Below are 9,337 nucleotides of genomic sequence, written 5' to 3'. Positions count from 1 at the left end.
GAAAAGAATCACAATTACAAATGCACAGGATATGCGTATATTTTTTGAAGAAAATAAAGAATTTGCACCATGATGGATTACAAATTATTGTCTTGGAATGTAAATGGACTAAATTCACCACAAAAAAGAAGGGCAACATTTCATTGGATCAAAAAACAAAACTAATATAATTTGTTTGCAAGAAGTGCATATCAAACAAAAGAATTATAAATTTTTATGGAATAAACAATTGGGAGTGGAATTTTTTTCATTGGCTGAACAGAAGAAAAGGGGAGTGTTTTTTTTATATTATACAAGAATTGGAGCCAAAATTAGTATTTGAAGATAAGGATGGAAGTTTTGTAGCAGTAGACACAATATTAGATGGAAAAAAAACGTTGTTATTGGGACTCTATGCGCCTAATGGTGCAAAGGATGTTTTTTTAAAAGACATTATACAACAGCTTGATGAACTGACATATGACCAAGTTTTGATAATGAGAGATTTTAATGGAAGTTAAGAACTCATTGGACAGGTCAGGAGGGAAAAAAAACAATAGTAAAGAAGGAAAATTGCCAAAGTCTTTTTTTGAATTGGTTAAACAAGAAAATCTGGAAGATATATGGAGGAAATTTAACCCTGAAGTTCAGGACTATACTTTCTTTTCTGCGAGACACAAAACTTTTTCTAGAATTGACATGTTGTGGGGAACTAAAGATTTAGGTCTTATAACAAGGAAAATAGAGATTTTACCTAAGATTGGTGCTGATCATAACCCAATAATGTGGATTACAAAATTGTCCAAGAAGTTGAGAAGATGGAGATTGAATGAAGATTTGCTACAGAATAAAGAAACAGTGACATACCTAGAAAATGAAACTTAAGCTTTTTTCCAAGTGAATGACAAAGAGGATACTGACTTTCAGACGGTCTGGGATGCCTATAAAGCAGTAATGAGAGGGATGTTGATTACTTTAAATAATAAAGATAAGAGAGTAAAAGAAAAACAGTTGTTGGACATTCAAAATGAAATAAAGAAAAAGGAAGGGGAGTTGAGAAAAAGGCCAGGGAAAAAGAAAATTTTAAGGGAAATTACAATATTACAAACTCAATTGAGACATTTGTTAAATAAAGAAGTGGAATGGAGTTTGAAAAGACTTCAGCAGAAATCCTTTGAGGGAGCAAATAAACCAGGAAAGTATTTGGCTTGGCAATTGAAGAAAAAGAGCGAAAACAGAATTATTAACAGAATTGTGGTAGATGGAAGAGAAGTGGTTACTCAAGAGGGAATAAAAAGAGAATTTTTAAGTACTATGCCAAATTGTTTAAAGGTGTTAAAATAAAGAAAGAGAAGATGGATGAGTATTTACAACAGATAAAAATAGAGCCCTTAACCGAAAATATGCGAAAAGTTTTGAATGATCCAATTGAAAAAATAGAAATTGAAGCAGCAATTAATGCAATGAAGAATGTAAAAGCACCTGAGCCTGATGGATATACAGCTAAATATTTTAAAACTTTTAAAGATGAGTTAATACCAAAACTGCAGAAGTTGATGAATACGATAAGAATAAAAGGGAAAGTACCAAACACATGGAAAGAAGCTGTTATTTCGTTGATACCTAAGGAAGATAGAGATGTCACGAACGTAAAAAATTACAGACCAATTTCACTATTAAATAATGACTATAAAATATTTACAAGAATCTTGGCAGAACGGCTTAAACAACATTTGATAAACTTTATAAAGGAAGATCAAGCAGGGTTTTTTCCTAAAAGACAAATAAGAAACAATATTAGAACTGTTGTAAATATTGTAGAATATTATGAGAGACGTCCAGAAAAAGAAGTAGCATTATTCTTTGCAGTTGCAGAGAAAGAATTTGATAATTTAAATTGGGACTTTATGTTTGCAGTAATGGAAAAAATGGAGCTGGGTGAAAACTTTATAAAAAATGATAAAATCAATATATTCTGAACAAAGTGCAAGGTTGTGTATAAACAGATCTTACAGAAGATATGAAAATTAGCAAAGGTACTAGATAAGGCTGTCTGCTTTCACCACTGTTGTTTATAATGACTCTTGAAATATTATTGATGCAGATCTGAGAAGAAAGAGAAATAGGATTAAGAATAAAAGGATTTACTTACAAATATAGAGCTTTTGCTGATGACATAATGTTTATAAATGAAAACCCCATGCAAGTTACACCTTTGCTGCTAGCTAAAATACAAGAGTATGGGGAATTGGCGGGACTTTGTATTAATAGAGAAAAATCAAAAATTCTGTGTAAAAATATGCGGATGAACAAGCAACAAGAATTACAGAGACTAACGGGTTGTGAAGTCACCTCTAAAGTAAAATACCTAGGGGTGGAGATAACAATGAAGAATACTGATCTGTTTAAAAATAATTATGAGAAGTTATGGAGTAAAATGGATGAAGACATGTTAAAATGGAATAAGCTTAATTTGTCATTGTTGGGTAGAATAGCTGCAATCAAAATGAATATTTTACCAAGAATAATGTATTTGTTTCAAAACTATTCCTATTGTGAAGGATGGCAAAAAAATTGATAAATGGCGAAGGAAAATCTCAGAATTTGTGTGGGCTGGGAAGAAATCAAGGATTAAAATGAAAATTTTAACAGATGCAAAAGAAAGAGGTGGGTTTCAACTGCCGAATTTAAAATTATCAGGAAGTAGTTTGTTTAGTGTGGATGAAAGAATGGATAATGTTGTTAAACAAAAAACTTTTAGTGTTGGAAGGTCACGGAAATAAATTTGGCTGGCACGCGTATTTGTATTATGGAAAAAAAGAATATGGACGGTGTGACGGAATCAAAGGGTTAATGGAGAAGCTGAGGACTCAGAGAGCCCTGAGTCATGTGACCCGAAGGTGGGGGCCAGGGGTGCTCAGAACTCTCAAGTCCTGAGTGACAGCTAACGGCTCAGAGGTTAACTGTCAGGAAAAAATGGTCAGAGAGAGAGAGTTGGACTCAGAGTATGTGAGAGAGGCTTGGTGTGAAGTGAAGCTCTATATACACTCTGTGAAATCAGCCAGGTGGCTGAGCATGAGGCATATCTCTAGGTCACTAGTGCCCTCTACGGATGAAGAAGGTGACAGAGAGTGTCTAAGTAGAAGACCTTAGTGGTCACAGACATATGATACACTGCTCCTAGGAGTTTATAAGGTGGCTGAGGGAGAGCCGTGGGTCTGAGGGAGTCAGGAGAGCTGGGGCTTGTCAAACCAGACAACTCGAGGGACCAGGCACTCAAAGCCCAAGAGGCCAGCCTGATTAAAGTTTAGGAGAGTGGATTAATAGAAGAACTGTGTACCCTGAAATACCTCAGAGCACTGCTGGAAGGTCTAGCCGACATACTGTATAGCAAATGTTATTTCTACAAGATACAAACTAGCCTCTGTATATACATCCCATCCCCCAGTTAAAGCCTATTGTGTAAATAAAGAATTATAGTTTGCTGTTACGTTCTCTGGTGCCTGTGTGATTGGGAAAGACTTCAAATCTGCAGTGGTCCCCTGTTCATATATTGTATCAGACCCCTGAAGAGACTAACATATATTTAGCTGCCCTCGCTGAGGCAGGAGGCAATAGGCTGGCGTCGCCATAGCAGGGTGTGATGGACGTTTTTTTCTCTCACCATTATATAAGAAATAATTTGCTAAATACATGGATTAAATACAAGAAATATGGAGATGAGAGAAGACCGTTATGGATAGTGCCAGCTGAAGTAATAAAAATAATGGCTGAGATAGGCGAAGAAAAGTGGTTGTCATATAATCAATTATTAAAAATACAAAGTGGCAAAATAGAAGGACAGGTCTCTTACCTGTAACTGATGATCTTCGAATGGTCATCTGTGCAGTCACACATATGGGTTTATCCGCCAAGATCAGGCCCACCTCGGAGAATTCAAAGCAATCCTTAAGCGTTAATTTTGGCACGCCTTTCCCCTCGTCCCAGGGAGGAGGCATCATCTGCGCATGCCTAGATGAGGGGGAGGCGCCCAACCCACTCAGTTTCTTCCCGCCGCCGTAGAGGTGTAGTAGGTGAATTGGTATGATCATCCAGCAGCGGGGAAGGCTGGGTGGGTATGTGTGACTGCACAGATGACCACTCGAAGATCATCAGTTACAGGTAAGAAACCTGTCCATCTTCTTCGTGGTCTCTGTGCAGTCCCACATATGAGTGACTGGCAAGCTATTTGTCAGGAGGCGGGTGCTGGATCTGTAAGTGAAAGCACTGTTAGTTATTCAAGAGAATAAATTTGTACTCACGACATAGATAGCAGAAGGCATCCATCGAAGATCAATCGCAGCACAGCCTGTCCGAAGGACGTATCACGCCGGGCACGAACGTCTAGAGCGTAGTGGATGGGGACGACCAAACCGCAGCAGCGCAGATGTCCTCCATTGGAATGCCCTTGCAGAAGGCTGTTGACGTTGCGACGGCTCTGGTAGAGTGAGCTCGCAAGTGCTCAGGTATGGGCTGTTTTGCCAGTTCGTAGCATAGCGCAATAGTGGTTACAATTCACTTCGAGAATATCTGTGTTGAGATTTTGGCAGCCTGATTGTGGGTTGCATAAGTTAAAAAGAGTCTATTGTCCTTACGGAATTGCCTAGTTCTTTCAATGTAGAAAGCCAGAGCTCTGCGTACGTCTAAGTTTTGCAGGGTGCGTTGTCCCGCATCTGTGGGGTGTTGAAAGAAAGCCGGCAAGATGGAGGGCTTTCCCAAGTGAAAAGGTGAGACCACCTTAGGTAGGAACGCGGGGTCAGGGCGTAGTACTACCTTGTTGTGGTGGAAAACTGTGTATGGGGGGTCTGCTCTGAGGGTGCAGATGTCACTGGCTCTTCTGCCGGTAGTAAGGGCTACCAGTAGGGCCGTTTTCCAGGTTAGAAGGTGCAGAGGAATGGAAGCCAGTGAGAAAATACAGTGGAGCCCTCGATATGTGGGTGGAACGCGGAGATAGCCACTAGGTGGACCTTCAGAGAGGAGTGGGAGAGTCCAGCGTTAGAGAGAGTTAGAGTGTAAGTCAGAATTTGGTTGATTGTGGCTGATTCGGGTTTGAATCTATGTTGATTTGCGTATTCCGAAAAGCGTTTCCATTTGAAGGAATATGATTTTCTAGTGGCAGGTTTTCTGGAATTGAGTAGGATATGTCGGACCTCCGGTGGGAAGGTCATGAACTGATTCTCCATGCTGTAAGGCGAAGGAGAGTAGGGTTGTGATGTAGGACTTTGCCTCCCTGTTGGGAGAGTAGGTCCTGGGCTTGAGGGAATTGGTGAAATGTGCCGTTCGATAGTAGAAGAAGAGTGGTGAACCAGGGTTGGCGGGGCCACCAGGGAGTCACCAGGATGCAGTTGGTATTGTCTGTCATAATTTTCTGCAATACTCTTGTGATGAGTAGTATTGGCGGGAATAGGTAGTGCAGTGGTCCGTTTCAAGTTTGTAGGAAGGCATCCCCTGCCAACAGTGGAGACGAAGGGCCGCGCATGTAGAAGCGGGGGCATTGTGCATTGTCTGGGGATGCAAATGCATCTATCTCTGGGGTACCAAATTTCTGGAACAGAGGGTGAAGACAACGACTGTTGATGGTCCACTCATGGTCATTGATAGAGTGTCGACTTAGAGCGTCCGCCTGAATGTTCTGGACTCTGGGTAGATGCACTGCAGATAGGAAAATGCCATGGGCAATGCTCCAGTGCCAGAGGACTAAGGCTCGTTTGCACAATCTGGTGGAGGCCATGCCTCCCTGTCGATTTATGTAGAAGACAATGCTATGTTGTCTGGGGTGACCTGGACATGTCTGTTGTGAAGAGACAGAAGGAAGGATCGCAACGCCCTGTGAACTGCCAGTAATTCTAGGCAATTGATGTGGAGAGATCTTTCGTAATCTATCCACTGGCCTTGTACAGTGAGTTTTCCTAAGTGGGCTCCCCATCCCCACTTGGAAGCATCGGTGGTCACAATCACAGAGGGAGGAGTCTGAGTAAAAGACATTCCCTTCAGGAGGTGATGGTCTGTTGTCCACCATTTCAGAGAAGGAATGATGGAGCTGGGATGGTCAGTATGGTCAGCTGGTGTTGACGTTGAGGACGAAATGTCCGTACAAACCACAGCTGAAGAGGACGCATGTGGAGTTTGGCAAATAGAAGGACGGAGGTGGTGGCCGCCATTAGTCCTAGCATCCTTTGAAAGGTGAGAGCTGTTTGAGAACGATGTATAATTATCTCTTTGGCTAGAGATTTGATGTGTTGTACTCTGTCTGCTGGCAGATAGGCTTTGCATGCAACAGTTGAGAGGTGTGCCCCTATGAACTGTATGGATTGAGTAGGGGTCAGATTGGATTTTGAAGTGTTGACCTGGAGGCCCAGGGTGGTCAAGAGGGAGAGGGTAGGGAAGACATCGGTCTGGAGCTGTTCCTTGGATTGGGCAACGACTAGCCAGTCGTCTATGTACAGGTAGATGGAGATTCGTTGCTGTCTCAGAATTGCTACTACCACCGCCATGCACTTCGTGAATACCCTTGGTGCTGTTGAGAGGCCAAAGGGAAGGGCGCGGAATTGATAGTGCTGATTTCCTATGGCGAATCTGAGGAATCTCCTGTGATGCTGGTTGATGGTGAGGTGAAAGTAGGCATCTTGTAGATCTATTGATGCCATCCATGCTTGCTCTGGAATCAGTGGTAAGATGGACTGGAGTGTGACCATCCGAAATTTTTTGTGACGGATATGGAGACTGAGTTTCCTGAGATCCAGTATGGGGTGCAGCCCACCGTCTCTCTTCGGCACCAGGAAGCAGCGGGAGTAGAATCCGGTGTGATGATATTGAGGTGGAACTGGTTCTATAGCTCCCTTGTCCAGCAAGGTTGCTACTTCTAGGAGCAGAGGGGGGGACGGGGGGGGGTAGCTATGAACCTGTGGTGTCTTGGAGTTGAACTGAACTCTATGGTGTATCCATTTTGTATGATTGTCAGAACCCAAGAGTCTGAAGTTATGGACTCCCAGTTGTGGTAGAACGGCTGCAGTCTGATGTCTGGGCGATGTTGAGGCTGTTGGAGGAGGGTAAGGGAGTCAAAGAGACCGTTTGTTGGTCGGTGTTGCCTTCTCTGTAGTTTGAGGGCGTGCCCTCTGTTGAAAGGGTTGTTTTGTCTGAGGAGGCTTACGTCTCCAAGGTTCATTTTGGCGAGGAGATCTGGAGCGTTTATAGTAGTTTGGCTTCCAGGTTCTTTGTTTCATGGTTAATGACTGTGGTTGGGTGACTCCCAGCCTCTTAGCCCTTTTCCTACTGTCATCTACATTGGTCAGGATATCATCCGTTGTGGCATTGAAAAGGCCCTGCCTGTCAAAGGGCAAATCCTCAATTTTGAACTTAATGTCCGGCTGTAAAGATGAAGACCTGAGCCACGCGTGCCTGCGTAGGGCGACTGCAGATGCTAGGGTTCTAGAGAAGCACTGAGCTGCATGACGAGCCATGTTTATTTGCTGTTTGCTGACTCTTGAAAGTTCTTGTAGAGCATGGGTAGCTTGCTTCTGTGCAGCCTCAGGAAGAGCTGTAACTAAAGAGTTGAGTTGAGTAGTCAGATTGTATGCATATGCGGAGAAGTAGTTATGAATTTTGGTAGTGGCAGTGGTGAGAGAATAGATTTTCTCCCGATGGTGTCAAGCTTCTTGTCCTCTCTTTCAGGAGGAACAGGATGTCTGGTTTGCTTAGATTTAGATGAAGAATGAACTATCATCAAGTTAGGAGCAGGATGATTGAAGAGGAACTTCGATTCGGGAGCATGTACTTTATAGAGTGATTCGACCCTCTTAGACGTTGGTGGTACAGAGGCTGGTTTGTCCCAGGCTTCTTTTAATGTTTCCAGGTGAACTGGAAGCATAGGAAAGGATGAGCCGACAGGAAGATCTGCATGCACTAGGTCGTAGACCACGTCTGAGACTCTAGGCACATCGGTTGTAAGGTTGAGGGAGTTCGCCATATTAGATAGTAAGTCCAGGTAAGACTTAGGTCCCTCAGATGGAGAGAGGTCAGACGGTTTGGCAATGTCTGATGCTGGAGAGTGAAGCCCTGAAGCTGAGGAGTGGGACAATATAGATTGTTCTGCTTCCGAGTCGTCAAGGGTATCCACTTCTGGGGTCTTGATGATTTGTTCTGGCCCTGGGAGTTGTGTGCGCTGTTTAGCGGGTTCGACAGCTGTAGAAGCAGCTGGTGAGAGTGGTTTTGGTTGTGTGATATATTCACGGTACCGTGGGCGGTCGTCGTGGTAAGAATGCTCTCGACGTGGAGAGGCGTCTGTAGCGAGGGCGAATGTCTTCACGAGAACGATCTCGATAGTAGGCCATTTCTCGGTGTTGAGAGTCTTCACGGGACCGAGACTGCTCACGGCGCGACATCTGTAGAAGCCAGGAGAGGGCGATCTGTGGTATCTTCAGCACCTACGAGAAGACGGTGACCTCGAACTCGATGGAGTGTAGTAGTAGTAGCGGTCTCTGTGACCACTTCTGGACCTTTTTCTCGAAGGCGCAGAGGGGGTTCTCTCGGAGTCGAAGGTGCTCTGGTCAATGAAGGAGCCGTTATTGTCTGCTGGAGAGTCGAGACCTCTCGAAAGGAGTGTGCATCTAAGATGTTAAGGTGCTGGCTCTTTGTCGAACCCGGAGACTCAGTACTTAGAATCTGATCAGGCAGGGACTCGTGCACCGAAGGTGATCTGGAACTGATGCGGACAATTTCAAGTGGCGGAATGGCAGGAGTCGAGCTCGATTTCGAAACCGGAGTAGTTTGAATCGAGGTCGTAGTCGGGTGAGGTGTCGGAGGTCGAGTCGTCGAGTTCGGGTCTAGAAGCTTATGGCTAGTCTTGGACTTCTTAGGAGACTTCCGATCCGAGGGGTCTCTTGAGGTCGATTCGGTGCGGTGCCGCTTCTTGGATTCGTCAGACTTCTTTAGATGTTTTCCGGATTTAGGCTTACTGGGAACCTGCGCCACAGAAGCCACTGGTTGAGACGTTCCCTTTTGAGTCAGGGAGGACGGAGAGGTCTGCGAACCCGATGCGTGCGACATTACTGAGCGCAGTGATGACTCTAGCAAATGGCTTTTGAGTCTTGCCGCGTGGTTTTTCTTCGCCTGTTTGTCGAACTGGCTGCAATGTACGCAAGAGTCTGTTCGGTGAGCCTCGCCGAGGCAAAAAAGGCAGAGCGAATGTCCGTCAGTAGACGGGATTTTCGCGGCACAGCGAATGCACCTTTTAAAAGTTATCTTTTCCTTCCCTTCCATCCGCCCAGAGAGAGGGGGGGGGGGAGAGGAGGACGAAAAGCGAAAGATAAAGACTTTTTTT

This window comes from Heteronotia binoei, chromosome 11, assembly GCF_032191835.1.
Source record: "Heteronotia binoei isolate CCM8104 ecotype False Entrance Well chromosome 11, APGP_CSIRO_Hbin_v1, whole genome shotgun sequence".
NCBI lineage: Eukaryota > Metazoa > Chordata > Lepidosauria > Squamata > Gekkonidae > Heteronotia > Heteronotia binoei.
Note: the sequence above shows the minus strand (reverse complement) of the source record.